Raw genomic sequence first — 18,043 nt, 5'->3', positions numbered from 1 at the left:
AGGCAAAAACATGCAATGTTTCAAAATAGATAAAGCTTGCAAACTTCACCTTGGTGGAAAACTGCAAACCTTATCTGCTCTGAAGAGTTGCACAACTTCCCACTTTTGAGATGCCTCCCAAATAGCTGAAAATCTGCTTCTATTCTAAAGGGTATTATCAAAACAAAGCAAAAAAATACTTAAAATGGCCAACAGTAATATATCATATAAATATTTCACGAGACAGAGGGTAAGGACTGAATAGTCTACAACCATGGTCATAAGCAAAAAATACATTGGGGGGGAGGAGGGATTACATCTTCTGACGAGTTTACCAGTCTGCTCCACATATTAATGCAAGGTTGGTCATGCTCCTCTACTCCTTAAACAAGGCCTCACGATTTCTTTTTATAGTGAATTAGACCAAAAAAAAGTCATGTATTCTGTTTTTTTCCGTGTGCATCTATGTAAAATGCAGTGCCCAACCATCCAGTATAAGCAGGAATAACCACTCTTTCGTTTTGTGCACAACACCCATAAAAAAAGCTATGTGACAGAGGCCAGTGTAAGTTATACTCCTTCAACACTTAGGACCTGGCAAGAAGCTCCAAGGGTCGGCTGTACAGAGCAGTAAAAAGAATAGCAAAGAGCATTTCATCTGAAGGTTGAGGATTTAGTTTAAATCTGTTTATTGATGCTTAAAAGTAAACAAAGCAACATGGTACATAACTGTTCCTTCCACATAGTCCTTTTACCAAACCCCTCATCCCCGATATACCCCAAACCAAAGAACCCATATCATTAACAGACAGAGCTCCTTTAATTCTACTTCACAAAGCGACTTTATTCCGTACCGAGTCGCATGCCTTTTACAAGAAGACCTACAATGCTTCAGTCTTTTCCTAAAACATTAAGAGAACTTTGGATGCAGCCTGCACTGGCTTCCTAGGCAAACCGCGCCAATGCCAACATACATTATTATGTAAACAATTATGTAAACAATTTTCTGTTAATTTTAACTCCCCTTGTGTCCCGTCCCCGTCCCCCCCCCCCCCAACATAACAGTCCGCCATCTCTCCCTACTACGGAAAGTCGGGGTTTAAATGAAACCTAATCTTCCATCAAATCTGACCAAAACAGGTCTCATCTAGATAATTCAACAACAGGCAGCCTCTGAAACCTGGAGATATATTTAGTTTTACGTGTAACCACCTACTCTAAACGGCATCCATTTTGTACTCTGGAGCCCTCAGGGTCAGCGAATTACCACCACCAGTATTGCTTTGGATAGTGCTAAAGTACTTTACAGGAAAAAGAAAGGCGCCTGCACCCCTAGCTTCGCCCTCTTCCCATCGCCGGATCAGCGGGCCCGGATCTGCAGCCCGGGCGAGCACCGGGACAGGTGCTGCAGGCGCCCGGCAGCGTCCTGCCGCGCCCCTCGCGAAACACTTCCAACCCTTTTCACCGATCGCGGGCAGAAAACCAGTTCAGACACCACCTCGGGCTCTCTCCACACGCTTAACCTCCACCGACACAAGGACAAGAACTCCCCGCTCCGGCAGAAGGACCGGCTGCGGCGGCGGCGCCGCCCGGGAGGGTCCCCACTCCGACCACGAGGCTCAAAAAAAAAAAAAAAAATCCACAAGTTTCCCTTCCACTTTCCAGGTCCTGCTGCTGCTGCGGCTGACACGGTCATAAATTATCCGCCCCGCAGAGAGAAAACCCGGCTTGGATTCAAGCACAGCCGGATTCCAGCAGCCAACAACGGTCGGGAACTATCAGGATGTCACGGTGCGGGCCCGTCAGCCGCAGCTCCCGTTTACCGGGGCCCTGGCCCAGGAGAGGATCCATCTTCCTCGGGGCTGGAGGCAGCTCGCCCAGGCCCGTTCCCAATGCATAGGAGCATCTCTCCCGAGCCCCACACCTCCCACTCCCCAGGCAGAACAGCATCCCTCCGTGGCTCTACCCTACTCTCCCCCCCTCCCCCCTTCCGAACCCAGATACAGCTCCCCTGGGCCCTTCATCCCCCACCAACTCCTCACCCCCACCTCGGGCATAAGAGCAACTCCCCGGGGCCCTTCACCTCTCTACGCCCGCGACAACACCGGCAGCTCCCCCGGATCTCACACGCCCGCAGATCACTTTACCGGAGTAGGAAGAAGGGAAGAAACTCCCAAAAATCAGGGTGGGAGGAACTACTATAGGGAAAGGACAGCAGCTGTCACTCCCGGCCGCCCCGGAATAAGGGATCGGGGCTGGGGATCGAAGATCTGTCGCACCCCAGGATGAGCAGAAGGGTCAGAGAGAGCATCAGTCCTCCCCCTCCTCAGGGTGAAGGGATCGCGGCAGGAGGACAGGATCTGTCAGCCCCGGGGATGAGGGTCAGAGAAGGGCGGTCAGTCTGTCGCAGACGCATTCATTTGCTCCCTGGTGGCCTCGGCCCCTCGCTGCTTTCGAGAGAGGATTTGCGAGAGAAAGTTGAGCAGGAGAATCTCTGGGGAAGCAACGGAGAAGGCGCTCTTGGGCGGGGGGGAATTCACCCGAAAGCTTCAGCCGAGGCGGAGCCCGGTGAGCTGACAGGATCCAGCGCTGCTCCCCTGCCACCCTCAGAGAGGCCCTGGTCCGACTGGAGCCTGCCACGGAGCGCGCAGGCGCCCGGACTTTCCTGGAGGCGCGCCGACTCTGTACCTACTATCCGCGGCGGCTCCTGTAGCCGGTCGGTCCGATCCGGAAGTCCCCCGCAAAGCCGCGGCTGATGCTGCCGCTGGGATCCGCTACGCCGCTTCACAAACTCCCCAAAAGCGACTCCTCGTCCTTCCTGCTTCCCAGTCCTCAGCCAATCAATATGCAATTCACTACAGTCCGCTCGAGTCCTTCTACCAATGAGGGTGGCGACATTCGTTGTCATTTCTAACCAATCCCCTTCGAACTTTCCCCGCCCCTCAGCGGGCGCACTCGAACCCCCAACTGGTTGGTCCCATGGCGCTCCGGGTGGGGGGAGGCGAGTAGGTGGTCTCTCCCCTCCGTCCCGAAGAATTGAAGTGGCCCGGCAGGCAGAAGGCTCTTCCTACGGGATCGGTTTCTAGACTTGCGACTTCCTTTCCAGGCGGCGCTGCTTACCCAACCAGGTCACCGAAACCTATAGCCCAGTCTCCGGTCGTCACATCATCCCACGGTAGAGAAACCGCATTCCTAGCCAAGGTCGAGGTCTTCTCACGGCTAAGAGTGCTGCTTACCGGTCAGCTACACCAATCAGCGATCCCAGTTATAGCTCAAAGTGTATATAATTTTTGTTTTAATTTTTTTTTTTTTTTTTTTTAAGAAAAAGAGACGTGTATCCCTGCTTTACAAACACACTTGATACACATCCATGCTAACAAAGAATCAGATACCAGACAAACTTATATACACGATTACATGTCACACTTATCAAAATACGGTCACATACTTACTCATTTTCTCTCTCTGTGCCACAGTGAACTGTTGAACTTATCTGTCAACCTCAGCAATTTTTCATTTCAATACCACTGGTAGAAAAACTAGAAGGATCATTAAATAGCTCATGTCACATACCCTAACAGTGCTTAACCCGTGGAAAACTACAATTCATAAAAATCGTGGTAGCCCATCCTCTCCTTCCCCCCCGACCCCATTCGTACTTTACTGGTTCAACACTTCTTTCTCTGGTGCAGCCTTAACTAGTCAGACTCCAGTGATAAAAGCCACCATAGAAAAAGGAGACCTTCGGGTAGTGTGGGTGTGACTGCTCCGTGTATCCCAGCGCATTCTGCTAACGAGTTAAAATCGTTTTTGTACATTGTTACTGCACAACGAGAACAGAATACAAAGCTCAGGATGTTCTTTCTGGAGCTGATGTCAAACAATTAGCTGACATGGTCAGTCTCTCTCATACGCTGCCCATGGTATCAACTCCGGAAAGCACAGCCTGAGCTTCACTGTAGTAACAAAGTGTATACAAAAAGTGATTTTAACCTGTACTTAGCAGATACTGAAAAACAAGGGGCAGGCGGCCACAAACAAACGGAAGGGTTTTTAAAACGCTCATTCCCCAGAGGGACTTTCGGGTGAATTGTCTTATCTGTAGTATGAGTCTCTGATCGCATAGATTCATTCGAGTTAAGTACAAAACATCGCACAAAATGATGATTAAAGCACATTTAAAAAAAAACAAAAACAAAACATGATTACTACAACTCTAAGATTTGCTTTAACTATGTATTTTTAAAGGTAAGTCATCACACTGGTCCCTTGCTAATTACTCCCAGCACAGTTTTTCCAAGTCTCTGCAACGCAGTTCCTTTCCCTTTCTCCCTTAACATTTTGCTGAGTTTTAAGAATACTTCATCTCCATTTCCTATCGATGCCTGCACAGGCTTGTCCAAATTCTCTAACGAATGGCGTTTGTAGAGATTAGGCTCTTCGCGCAGCCTTCAAAGCGAAAGATCGGACACTAATCAGCGAAACTGATTACAATGAAAAAAAAAAGTTACGAAGGGTCATCTGAAAATACTTTTTCCGTTTCGGTACTTTTATTGATTTGGAAGCCTATAAACGGGACGCGCATTCTCTGCAGGAATCAGTGGCTGCTCCCGCACGCTTATAGCTGTTTCAGTACTGGGAACATACCACGCACCCAGATTCAGTACAGTCGGCACTAACCCGTGAAAAAGGGAAGGGGGAGGAGGCTTGTAGACGTGATATTTTAGTAAGCGTCCAATTTTACAAGACAGCTGGCCAAAGAAAACCATCGAAAACGCTTTCCGCTGCTAGGACTTCACTCGGGATCTTCACGTAGCAAGAGCGAAAAGAAGTAAGGCTAGTGTGAGGTAGCATGGGATCCCCCCCCCCTCTTCCCGATCCTTGGACAAGATCTGACCTGCTAAAACCGAATGGTCCACAAGGCGTTCTTCTCGCTCCTCCCACCTCCCCCCCCCAGTCTCGGCGGGGGGGTCAGCCCGACTCTAACTAGGGTCTCAGCTCTTAACTCGGCAAGAAGCTCTCCTGAACCAGAAGGAAGAATCAAGTTTCGCCAAATATAATGCCGCCGTTTTCGGGGCTTTGGCATTAAGGTCAACGTTTGTTCAACCTGCAGTTACAACTGTCGGGAAGAGGTGTGCAATTCTGAGCCCTGCACTGTCAGAACCAAAATGCCTATTTTAGGAATCAAAGTAATTATTGCAACTAATTCATGTGCTTTAAAGCACTTTAAGGTCTAACCAGCTATAAATTCACCTATGAGATAGGCTGCATTACATTTTAAGTGCCACAGCTGGGGGAGAATAAAGGTCATGAAGCAAAAAAAAAATGCATGTATTTGGTATACTATATTCTGCAAATTTCCAATCAATTGTTCACTGAAGATTACATAACATCACTCATAAAATGGACATATAAACACCACCACCAAATACAATAACCTGAAGACCAACAGAATTCACCCCAGATTTAAATTTTTTATAAAAAAAAAAAGCATAAAAATGCCTTAATCTTTTTCCTAAAGCTTAGATAATCACATCTCTTTTACAGTACTAGGCAAAATCATTCCAAATCATAGGTCCAACAAAATAAATCACTCCTGCCCATAGGCCTGTAATTTATAATTACAAAGAAATGGAACAAGTAAGTTTTGACCTGAAAATTGCAAAAGATGTATAGATTCACAGAATCAAAAGCATAATGAGACAAACTCATTACAACAAGTTTCATGGCTAAACGACAGTAACTTAAGTTGAGCTCTTTGTTGTACAGGCAACTAGTGCCATTCTCTAAGTCTGGGTGTACGTAATATTGTTTCCAACTTGTACCAATAATTTAACCTAGCCATTGCGTTTTGTAATAGTTGTAAAACACGTACCGAAACCATAGATAACCCAACATATAGAGCAGGGGTGATCAACTCCTGTCCTCAAGAGCCACAAACGGGCCCGGGTTTCAGGATATCTATACTGAATACGCATGAGATAGATTTGTAGGCCTGTTTGTGGCTCATGAGGACCGGAGATGGCTACTCCTAGTCTAGAGCATAGCTCTAGTCAACCTTAGTTAACACTAGTGCCTGTGCAACAGCTCTAAAATCATTAGAATAAAATACTTCAAAATGTCTTATTGGCCAAAGTTTAAAAAAAATTGTAAGAGCTATATGTTATGCACACTTTCTATAATGAATGCCTGATACTTAAAGCAAGCTAACCATGCAAGTACTTAAAATAACAAACACAGGTTATGCTGCTATGATGTTAGACCAGTTTGAGGGACTGCAAAACGATGTGAACAGAAACAGTAAGGCATGTCTGCAACAAAATCTAATGGCAAGAGCAGCTCTAGCAGCAGATTGACCAAGTGGGCATGTGCTTGCAGTTAATTATCCAGATATAGAATGTGAATTCAAACTACATGGAATACTAGACATTCAGGTTGCAAAAACGTTTCCAGGGCCTCTCCTCCGTAGAAAAAATGGCAAGTGTTTGAGTTTGGTAAACATGTGGGTTCTGGAAGATGGAGTCTTTTGTGGTGTGGATATCATCTTTTCTGTTAGTAATAATCAAAGTGACTCTAGGGAAAAATAACCTTTTGGATGTTTGGGTACTTGCTGTAGGACTTTAACAACATTTGCTCAGTTTATCTTTCAAAAAATTATATTTTTTTCTTCAGTTTGTACAAGGAAAGTAGAATAGGATCTCACATATGCTTCACTGTCAGTCCATCATGGATACCAGTGTGCCAGCTTGAGCCTAGGGGAAGGTAAATGGGACACCTATTCCAGTATCACATTACATGGTCAGATGCTCCTACTGTTCCTGGGGTGACTGCAGGGGCATACAAAGTATAAAGGCAACAGAGGCTTGCTTGCTGCCTGCAGAACTGAAGTACTGCCTTCTGCTGGAGAAGCCACTGCAGCCACTGAAAGAGCAAGGGAGGAGGCGTGCTGCCTGGATATGAGTCTGGAACAGCCTCCACTGGTAGGAAGGGGTGCGAAGCCTGCAGGAGGCGTGGAGGAAGAGAGATGGTTAGACAAGGATGGGGAAAAGGGGCATGGACTGAAGAACAGAATGAGAGGGTTATGTGGGGGTGGATTTACTCCCCAGGGAAGGAATGCGCATGCTATGGGCCAGTATTCCACTCGTAAAAGAAAATAGTTGGGAGGAGTACATGGTGAGGGCAGATCTTCCCTCTGAGTAAGTTCTGGAGGTCCTGCAGTTAGTTTTACGGGGAGAGCAGCTACAATACCAAATGCACTACTGTGGGGCAGAAGAGGGAGCGGGTGCAGTATAGTGGGAAGGTGGGGTAGTGATGAAAGGGGTCATGGAGGCTGCAGAATCTGGAGGGGTAGGGGGGGGAAAGAGGCAGCAGTGTTGGAGGGTGTGTCTGAAGAGGGGTAAGGGAAGTGGACAGCAGTCGAGAAGGCAGGATCTGAATAGGGAAGGAATGGTGTTCCTGGGAGCCCCAGCCTCAGGGGTAGGAAGGATGTTACACCACAGCAAGAGTGGGAAAAAGGAAAGAGAGAAAGTGTGAGGGGGGGGAGGGAAGAAGGGCAAGTGTGGAGAAAAGAGGGATGAAAAGGTGAAACAGGGTGGGCTCAAGAAGAAGAATGGATGGTTCTAAAGAACGGATGAAAGAGGGAAAATAGGAGACCTGGAAAAGAGAGACTGGAAGGGTAATGGGAAGGCTGGTAAAGGGGTGAGAGTGGGAGAGAGCAAGCTTGTAGGATACAGGTGAGAAAAAAAGAGAGAATGAGGACTGGTAAGGACAATGAGGGTAAATGATGGAGAGGGGTGAGAGGAAGGGCACGAGACAATAAGAGATGGGGAGATGGCAAGGAGGGAGAGGTAAAGAGATATGGATGGGAGAGCTTGAAAGGGATTCTGAGTGAAAGGAATGGTTGGGAGGGGATGACCAGAGAGAGTCAAGTGTGGGAATACTTGGGGGAGGGAAAGAGTGAGAGCCAGATAGGAGGTAGCTATTGAACAAGAGAGCCAGATAATTGGGGACTGGCGAGGAAAGCAAACTGGGGGTGGGGAGGGGAAGAGATGCAGGTCAGAGAGAGCAATGGATGGGAGAGTGAGAGAGGTGAAGCGGAGGGTGAGCAGCAGACAGAAGAGACGTGAAATCTAGCTATGAGTGGTTAGCGGCAGAGAAGAGACAAATGGAGAGAAATGAGATGAATAGGGAAAGATCAATGTCAGAGAGATGCACTGGAGGAAGTGAAAAGGGAAAGAAGAAATGGAAAATGGAAAGGATATCCCAAAATGTAATGAGGGGACTGTCAAGAAGAGGAAGAAAGAAGAAGAGAGAGTCTGGAACCAAAGTGATTAGAAAATTTAAATGCCCAGACAAAAAAAGGTAGAAAAACACCTTTTTATTTTCACTTTAGTGATCGGAATGCGTATCTCGTCTTTGTGTAGTGTTCAAGAGAAAAGGCATTTGTGTTTCTTTTTCTCTGGTGTTACACTGAATGCAATCAGGCGTCTTAGGGTTTCCACTTCAGTTTTTGTCTGCACAGTGACATTTGTATTTCTAATTTGTGGTCATTTATTCTGTATTTGGTGATAATCTCTCTGTGTAGGTCCAAGGTGAGGTGTTCTGCTAGTGTGTACTTCCTGTATAGAGATCTATAGCAGCCCAGCTGGTTCTGTTTTCCCCACAAGAGATAAACCGGTGTCCTAGAGCCCGGTATAAAATTTGCAGTGCTGCCTTTGAAGGGTTTTGCATTATTTCAGGAAGTGTTTGATAATGGAGGGAGTTTGTGTCTCTGTTACTCAGGTGACAACACAACTTGAATTTTTTTTTTGTATGGTGAGTGGTAAAAGGGAAATATCCTAGTTCAGTCTAGCCAGCCACCCTTTTCAGAGATTACCTTCAGCCAACGCAATCTTTAATATTTAAAAGGATTGCTCGTTATTCTGGGAGGACTGGCAGTAGGGGGATCATGATCATTGAGAGATTACTTATTAAAATCTCTATCAGAGTGGGAGGGGAGGAGCACCATGGGCATGAAAGTGAATACATGGAGGGGACAAAAACAGAAGGTTCGCCTAATATCCTTGTACCTGGCCCTGTATGTGTCCTGTTGTCTGCGTTTACCACAAACACCACACACATGGATTCCAACTAGACTTGAAAGCCAGAACTGATTTTAGCTAAGAAAGGTAACCGATATGACCTGGAAGTTTAGAGCATTCACACAGCTAGCCTACAGGTTGACTGCACAAAATGCCTTATTGCAAGGTGAGAAGCCAGAGATACCCAAGGATCCGTATCTCTTTGCTTATAGCACAACTTCATATTTGTCCAAAAATATAGTTCTCATTTAATTCACAACATTAATGGGAACAGAAAAAAAGATATGAGGACCTGTGCACCCCCCTTTTGTGTGTTTTGTCTAGAGCACTCCATTTATTTTATTTTTTGAGTAGTTTTACCTCCCTGGATATTCCAGAGGCAAGTAGCTCGTTTCTTATTTAAATCAGCAGTACTAAATAAATACCTAAAAACATTTTTAGGTAATTCAGCTGGGAGTTAAATAAAATCATTAAGATCGCCTGCTTTTCACGTTCATTGAATTTAGTTTCTGAACACATAACTACTGTTTAAAGTTTCTAAAACCTTGTCCTACCCCAGAACACTCCTGCCTTTATGAATCTATGAAAACAATCTTGGTTCTCGAGTCCCCATGCAGACATTAAATAGACATATATAAAACATTTTAAATTGTCTGTCATAAATGGCAATATTTGACAAGTTGAAAGTTTCACAGTACAGCACACACAGTCCATGCCCTCTGAACGCATTCCTTACATTGTATATATGTCTGCTCAATCCTTTCTCCACTCCCCCAATTTGATCTACTCTTCTCTGAGTGCCCACCTCCCTCATCGAGGCTCAATCATCCCCCTCACGGGCCGATACAGTACAGTGTGCTCCGAAGGAGCGCACTGTTAACCCTTGATTGGACACGGGTTTTTGACGCGCTAGCGTTACCCCTTATTCAGTAAGGGGCCGAAAACGCGCATCCAACCCCCCCCCCCCCCCGAACCTAATAGCGCCCGCAACATGCAAATGCATGTTGATGGCCCTATTAGGTATTCCCACGCAATTCAGAAAGAAAAATGTGCAGCCAAGCCGCACATTTTACTTTCAGAAATTAGCGCCTACCCAAAAGGTAGGTGCTAATTTCTTCGGGCACCGGGAAAGTGCACAGAAAAGCAGTTTTTACTGCTTTTCTGTGCACCCTCTGACTTAATATCATGGCGATATTAAGTCGGAGGTCCCGAAAGTTACCAAAAGAAAGAAAAAAAAATTTGAAGTCGGCCCACAGCTCGCAGGTCGAAACCGGACGCTCAATTTTGCTGGCGTCCGGTTTCTGAACCCGTGGCTGTCAGCGGGCTCGAGAACTGACGCTGGCAAAATTGAGCGTCGGCTGTCAAACCCGCTGACAGCTGCCGCTCCGGTCCAAAAGGAGGCGCTAGGGACGCGCTAGTATCCCTAGTGCCTCCTTTTACCTGTTTTTACCGCCGGGCCTAATTTGCATACTGAATCGCGTGCCAGGAGAGAGTGGCCTGTACACGTGCCAGGAGAGCGGGCTTTACTGTATCGGCCCGCAAGTGTCTCCAGGCCCCCCCACAAACTTCTCAACCTCAGTCATTCCCCCACACATCTTAATCTCCCTCCTCAGCAGCTCACTTTCTTTTCCCCGCAGAATGGGTCAAGAGCACCCCCCTCACTACCACCACCAGCTTTTAATTCTCTCTCTCTCCCTAGCCCCTTCCAGCCTTCACCTCCCCTCAGACTCAGCAGCCTCCTCAACCTCCATTCCTGCCTCTGTCACTGAACTGCTGGCTGGCAGTGTGGTTGCCTAATTACTTGGCAAAGTGGCTTTTATTATATAGGACACGCTAAAATGCCCATCATAAATGACAAGACTGCCAGAGGTAGAGAAAATACACCCAAACATCACTGCTATCACACCCTCTTGCCCCACACCTCTGCCTAACATCAGCCAAGCCCTATCCTTCCCAGCAGGTATCGCCCCACTGGTGCCATGATCCTGATTCTGTCTTGGCCCAAATCTCACCATGGCTATGGCTGCGGCGCTTCCCCCTCCAAGAGTGCTGAATATGCAATCACCGAAAGCCTGCTCCCCCGGCCCAGCACGTCCCTTCCAGTATTACTGTGGGTGACCGGAGCAGCCTGACTTTCACTGCTCTTGAGGCCTAACCCTGGACTGGTCCTCTTCCTGCCACCGGAGGCTGAGCTGCCCGACCTCAGCGGCAGAGGCTCTCCAATGCAGCGTGTCCCCTCTGCCACCCCCAAGGCCAAACCGGAGATAAAAATAAACTTCAGGGTCAGCATGGTGGCTACTAGAAATGATAGTGGGGGAGGGGAAGCCCCTTTCAGCGCAGCGATTAATACCATGGCTCAGTGATAGCCATTTTATCTCCCAGAATGTGCTCCTGGCAGAGGGTCGAGCTAGCATGATGTCAGACTCCAGGAGCAGGGCTCCAAGCTCTTTCTAGAGAAAGATGTGCGACAGTCAGAAACTGGTTTTTATAACATAGGAATACATTAGGACAAACAAACATGGGTATGATATAAGCCTTTCATTCTCCTCCTTCCATGAGCCAGGGTTTCCTAAGCAGTGTGCCATGGCCCACTGCTGTGCCTTCAAGAACTGATCAGATGTGCCAGGGAAACGTCATCACTGTCTGTCAGGGCCTGATGCTCAGATCCAGGCCAGAACGTGGGCTCTGCTCTCAGCACCTCACAGCAACGGCTCTTAAAACCTGGAGCTCCTTTCAGAGACTGCTTAATCCTACATGCTGCCTCTTCCTAGCTACCGTATGAGCCCTGGAGTATAGCAATTAATGGGCAGCACGCATAGATAGCTGGGACTCCCTTTTGTGTAGCACACAGTACTTCCTCCATCCAGACTCTGTCTTATGCCCAGGCTGAGTGACACAGGGAGAACATGCGCCGAGCACTGGATGTGACTCACTTTTGAGTGTTGGGAGCAGCAGCCTTGAGCCAGCTCCCTGCAACACAGAGACTTCTTCCTTCTCCTATACTTGCATAGTGAGAGAGCTCATCTATAGTGACTTCATGTAAGTCTTCACCCCCTTTCTCCCTTTGTTTTAAACTTTGGAAGAGACACCGATAGGCTTTCAGTGTTTACCTCGCTCTTTTTTTGGCAACGCAAGTCCTCAACAACTTCCTGCTCTGTAGAGGTTAGTGTGCCACACTATTTTTGTTAATGAAGGGGCACCTTGGACATGAAAAGGTTATGAAACACTGATGCAAGAAATAAAATACACTATGACAAATAATGAGAAGCATAAAAGGAAGCAACAGTGTCAAGAAAGAAGCATGTTTATGTTCTGAAGAATCTACTTAATGCTGTCCAATTGTTAAATACCAGTTTAGATCTAGGTAAATTTGTAATTATTTACATCTATGTGCAAAAGATAAAGTAACAGGTCCAGTTTTCTAGAGGCCTTTATAAATTAATGCATACTCAGTTTTGCTGTTTTGACCTGTTTAAGTGTGTTGGGAGGTGGTGGTGGTATATGGGGTTAGGGGGGGGGGGGGAGGGGGGAGGGGAGGGGAGGGGAGAAAGACTGTAATCCATTTGGAAACCACCAGAGAAACCCCTTTCAGTTACCAAGCACCATCTCGTTGGAACTTTCTTCCTCTAGATCAGTGGCTCTCAACTTTTTTCCCATCATGGCACACCTGACAGATGTTGATCACGTGCATGACACATTGCACACTATATTTAACAGCTATACTAACAAAAAAAAAAATCCTAGATATTTTAATGTTGAAAACTATGCAGAAGATTACACATTCTTTAATTTCAATACATTCTTATAAAATATAATTATTAAATGTAATTTTTTTCACAAAAATTTTAATCTTTGCTTACTGCATCAGTGAGAAATCTGGGACCGATACCTCGTTATGCATATGCAGCACACAGTTTTTAGATATAAACTCTCATGTATTTCAATGTCAATCTCAGGAAATTCTGACCTCTTCTGGAGTTTATACAGAGCAAAGTTAGGAAATTTCCCCTTTCAACTCACCATACAAAAAAAAAATATATTCAAATTTTGATATCCCCTCAGCAACAGCACTTCAAAATCCCTTCCCTGCCAGCCACTTTGTGAAATAACATGAAAACCTGCTAAAAAAAAGACATTTAGAAATTATACAGTATGCCAGCCATACCATAACACCCAGGACTTGAACAGCAACAACCTTACCTATGAAAAAGCAAGACAGAAAATATAGAACACACTTACTACTGGACAAACAAACTGCTCTAGATTCCTACACAGAATCTACGTCCTGGTTAGCAGAAACCCTCACCTCTGTCAAACATGCAGAATGCAGACTGCCTCTTATCTAATACAGAATAAAAGACCATAAATTATAAACAAGCACACAGAGAAAAACGGAAACTCCAAGAGGGGAGGGGGATGTGCAGCAGGATGGCGGGGCAGGATACAGCATGCCTGCAACACTGCTGGCTTGGATTGGTGGTGGCCAGCGATTGCCAGGGTTGAGGGAAAAGCAGCAACAGGGAACGGTGATGAGAAGTTTTAAGTACCAGCTCCTTACTCTGCGCTCTCCTCAAGCAGCAAGCACATGTGGCTGGTACAGAAAGCACAGGCTTGCTGTCTCAAATTTTTGGTGACACACCTTCCCATCCCTTGGTGCCACCATGGTTGAGAACCACTGCTCTAGATATTTGTTCCATCTCCGAGTATCTGAATTTCAGGAAAGCAGTTAAGACCTGGTTTTTCACAAGATACAAGCTATCTTTTCAGAGGCAATTGCTTTGCCTGGTAGCTCTGTTATTACTCAGTGTATTTTAATTTATGCTATGCTGGATTGTTATTTGTTTTTAAGTTTATTATGTTATAGTTATTTACAAGTAGATTATAAAGTTTGAATAAATGAAATGGAGGTTGGCTTGCTCTTTTCCAGTGCAGGGAAACAGGACAGACATAACCTCTATCCTAAAGCTCTGAGTTTCCACTACCTTTAAAAGGCCATCATTTTCTATTCCTGTATTGCAGATGTAGATGAAAAAACTGGATTTTACCCACTTGAAAGGTTTTAAGCATCCCTATTTAAACTAAAATGGTTTCCACTCCACCAAGAGACTTAAATAAGCTCATTTTTGATTCATCATTCAATAGAAGACGGAAAGGGCCACTGGTCGAGTTCTACTGACCTACTACCCAGAGTACCTCTAGCTACACACACAGCCAGTTACACCGGTGAAGAGAGATTTCAGGGGAGAGACGCCAGCCTGTACTATGCTGTTGGTTCCAGATAAACCTAAATCTGAACTTCTCAAAGAAAAAAAAAAAAGCAAACAATCTCCACTAAAAAGAAAAAAAAAAATTAAGCATTTATCTTTTCTACAAATAGCTTAAAATATTTAGATTGTCAAAATCAGTCAATATGCAACCACTTTTACAGTAACATACACATGAAAGGAACAATCAGCTCGGATAGGAGCAAGATCTGTGCATATGCACTAGAACTTAAGATTAAAGTAGTAACCTTCAGCTCCAAACCTTTAAAAAAAAAAAAAAAAAGCGTAACCATAAAACTGTATAAAACAGCGTCTGATCTGAGTGATTCTGTTTCAGAGGACTCGGCATTCAGCAATACATGACAATCCTGAAAAGCCAACCAGCATCAAATTACCTGTCATCATATCTCTACAGCAATTATTTCTCTCTAGGGAAAGAGAGTTTACCCTCTAGGTTTTAATACAAACTAAAACATTCTAAAATAAAACACAAGTCCTACGTTTACTAACTATTACAATAACTGTATGATGATTTCCTTTACTTATCTGCTGTTCTGTAAGTGTTTTAGCCTGAGAAGCTAATAGTGCCCAGGTGTGTATGCCTCTACCATTCAGGAAATGCATAAGTAGGCTTTAAATCCTCTCTTTCTCCTCGGGCACTTTGAGTGGTTGACAGCATTTAGCCACTGCTCTTCTGCACTGGAGCATCACCATGGCTGTCTTATGACATCCTCCTCATGAAAGGATGCACCCACATGCACAGGTAAACCAAAGACTTATTTTCCTTCAAATAAAAAGCTACCTCCAAGTTTTTACTGTTTTGAAAAAAAAAAAAAAAAAGAAACATGTAAAGCAGTTGTACCAATTAGATTCTTCAAAATAGCAGCTTGCCTTCTTGGTTGTAGTGTGTCGCTGGTCTGAAGCTATTCTTCTAATGTGTTATCCCCCCTGTTTTATTTCAATAAATAATGTGCATCTCTTATAACTGTCATTAAACTAACTCTCCTTCCTTGAGTTCATGTTACATTTTCTTCCCCTTCATTAGAAACAGAGATTAATTCCTCTGGCAGTGATGGATTTAGGATTTTGCCACCCCTAGGCACTGTTGGTGATGTCACATGACCCCCTCATCACACCACCACCTCAAATAAGGTCAGACAACAGGGAGCTAAAGATCTAAGGCACGGGCCCACAGTTTCATGTGGCAGCTCAGGGGTGCTTTAGGGAAGATTAGGAATCTGAGATGGGAGAAGAAGGGATTGAGCGGTGGTTTCCAGGATCTGGCGAGAAGAATTCAAGGTTAACAGAGAGGGAAGCTGAATTGCATTGCTGGGGGTGTAGGGGAAGAGGCAGGCATCTCTATGTGCTTCAGTCTTGCTTTCCCTCAAATCCCCTATCTAACTTCCCATTCAATCTGAACCACCACCAATCCTCTCTCTCAAACACAAAACCCTGCCCACTTCCCTCATTCCAGTCTCTCAAACATATACCCCTGAACTGATCCCATCACCCCCCCCCAATGATCCCCACTCAGCCCCTCTTAGCCTCCCCAAAATGATCCCCTTTGCTCTGTCTGCTCCGGATTCACTCCATCCTATTCCCTGCACGCTACCTGGGAGGAGAGGGCTAGATCAGGAAGCAGAGGGCTGAGTGAGATTCTCATGCCCTTGGATTTAAAGTTACAAAGAGACAGCAAAACCTTTAGAAAAAGTTTAAAAACCTGGCTATTTAAACAAGCTTTCCAGAAAGAGAAGGGAGAATTGAAGCCAGGGATGGGCAAAGCACAAACAATTAAACAACCATACACACTGCAGAAATTCACTAAGTGTGAAGATATAGCGCACCACTACTAATGGATAAGTTACATTTGTAAAATTAGTTCTGTAATTAAAACTGAGAAGGAAAGACATGGACATGATTAATCACATTTAACAACTAACATTGATAACAAACTATGTTACCGAACCTTATGGCACCTATGTAAACGGACAAATTGTAGTATCATTACTTTTATGTGCCTTGATGTAAACCGTTGTGACGGTCCCCACCAAATGACGGTATAAAAAAAAGACTTGAAATAAATAAAACACACACAATTGAAAAGCAGCAAATATTTACCCATCCTGCTGCCCTCAGATTTCTGTCGCCCTAGGCACAGACCTAGTGTGCCTATTGAGAAAGCCAGGCCTACCTTCTGGTAGTGTCCAACCAGTTTTACATTCCCAGTGAGGTTAAAAGCAAGGGATTCCCCCGTCCCATATTGTACAGGTTCTCAATCTCAGTCAAAAGGCAAAAAAAAAAAAAAAAAAAAAAAAAAAAAGGATCATCTGCAACTAATAGTTTGTACTTTACATCTGATCTTAGCCAAAAAGATGCTGTGAAGCAAAACATACACATTTCCATATATACACGTATTTCCTACAAATTAGTATCCAACCTACACAGGACTTGGATGAGATCAGCATTACAGTGTAGTTACACTATTTTCTCAGAAAACTATCTACTCAGATTAATTAGTCCAAATTAGTTAATCTTATTTCACTCCCTGCTCTACAAAAAGTAAGGACTATGCTAGACTCACAAACTTTAGTTTGTGTTCAAACTTAATCCCAAAACTGACTCCAAAATCCCATTCACACACATTTAATCCAGCCTTAGTTACTCAAGACTAGCAAAACTACCTCCTTTGATGGAGGTAATGTCTCCATGATAGAGGTGAACTCGCACATCAGTCTCCTTCCAGTGTGAACGCAAGCAACAGTGAGTCTGAACCAATGTGCATTCATGCCTGGATTGGAGGCAGGAGTTTAAAAAAAAAAAAGTGTTTTACGGATCTAAGTATAAGGTGCTTTCAAAACCTTTAAACAGAAACATCTTAATAGAAATATCATTGTAAAAAGCAGGCAGGAAAGGTTAATGATTTGCTCTGTATGAACTGCTGATTGAATCATCTAAAAATGTTGTGAGTACAGCTAGTATTTTTTTTTTTTTAAGAGCCTATGCAAGTAAAGAACTGAGGCAGGAGAAGGCACAACTACTCCTTAAGTCTCACATTTCACCAAAGCTCTAAAGAATAATAGCAATGCCTAGAGACCAGTGAGAAACGTAAAGTAGCAGCACTAATAAAGCTCGTCAGAACATACACAATCTTTATAGAGCTCCCCATTTCATTCCAGAAGGTTTGGAAAGCTCAGAGTGGGAGCCACCAAGTAAACCTGGGCACTTGTGGGTTGGTTCTTGTCGACTAACTGGGGGCTCCAGTCAGGCATTCTCCAGATACATGGAAAGTATGGACATAGCATAAGTACCAGAAAAGTAAACTTTGGGAAGGAGAGTTTAAAAACAGGGGCAAGGTGACAACATTGGCTGCCCGTTTTTTGTTCCAAAAAAAAAAAAAAGGAAATTTAGTAATAAAGTTCAAACAGGGACGTAAGAGATCCTTGAAACAGGAAAGCTGATACTCTGAAGACTCCAGGTAGTACTAGTTTAGTATTCAGCGATTTGTTTTGATTGTAAAACAGCAAAAGATGTTAGGAAAGCATACATTAAAAGTTTGCTCATATGCTCCCAATGGCCTTTAATTATATGATTACGTGAAAAGTACATAAGGCGGCAAGAACCAAAGCCTATCATTTGATCATGAGAAGGTAGGATTCCAGTTAGTTGCGGGGTCATTTTATTTTTGTCTTTCTCCTCCCCAATTCTGTCAATCTGTGTTTG

General features: G+C 44.7%; 1 protein-coding gene across 4 annotated transcripts in view; it reads right to left on the bottom strand.

Moving 5' to 3' along the window:
- BAHD1 (bromo adjacent homology domain containing 1) overlaps positions 1–18,043 on the bottom strand; it is a 219,409-nt gene that overhangs the window by 80,208 nt on the left and 121,158 nt on the right. The window contains exon 1 of one of the 4 annotated variants that reach the window (XM_029598541.1): positions 2,668–3,080. The exons of 2 other annotated variants lie outside the window; for them this stretch is intronic. The gene's annotated coding sequence lies outside the window, so the exon portion shown is untranslated. Of the gene's footprint in view, positions 1–2,667; positions 3,081–18,043 lie in introns of those variants that run through there. One more of the 4 variants, XM_029598543.1, reaches the window with a different exon arrangement.

This window comes from Rhinatrema bivittatum, chromosome 4 (genome assembly GCF_901001135.1).
Source record: "Rhinatrema bivittatum chromosome 4, aRhiBiv1.1, whole genome shotgun sequence".
Taxonomy (NCBI): Eukaryota; Metazoa; Chordata; class Amphibia; order Gymnophiona; family Rhinatrematidae; genus Rhinatrema; species Rhinatrema bivittatum.
The sequence above is the reverse complement of the archived record's forward strand: the minus strand, read 5'-3'. Positions and strand labels throughout refer to the sequence as shown.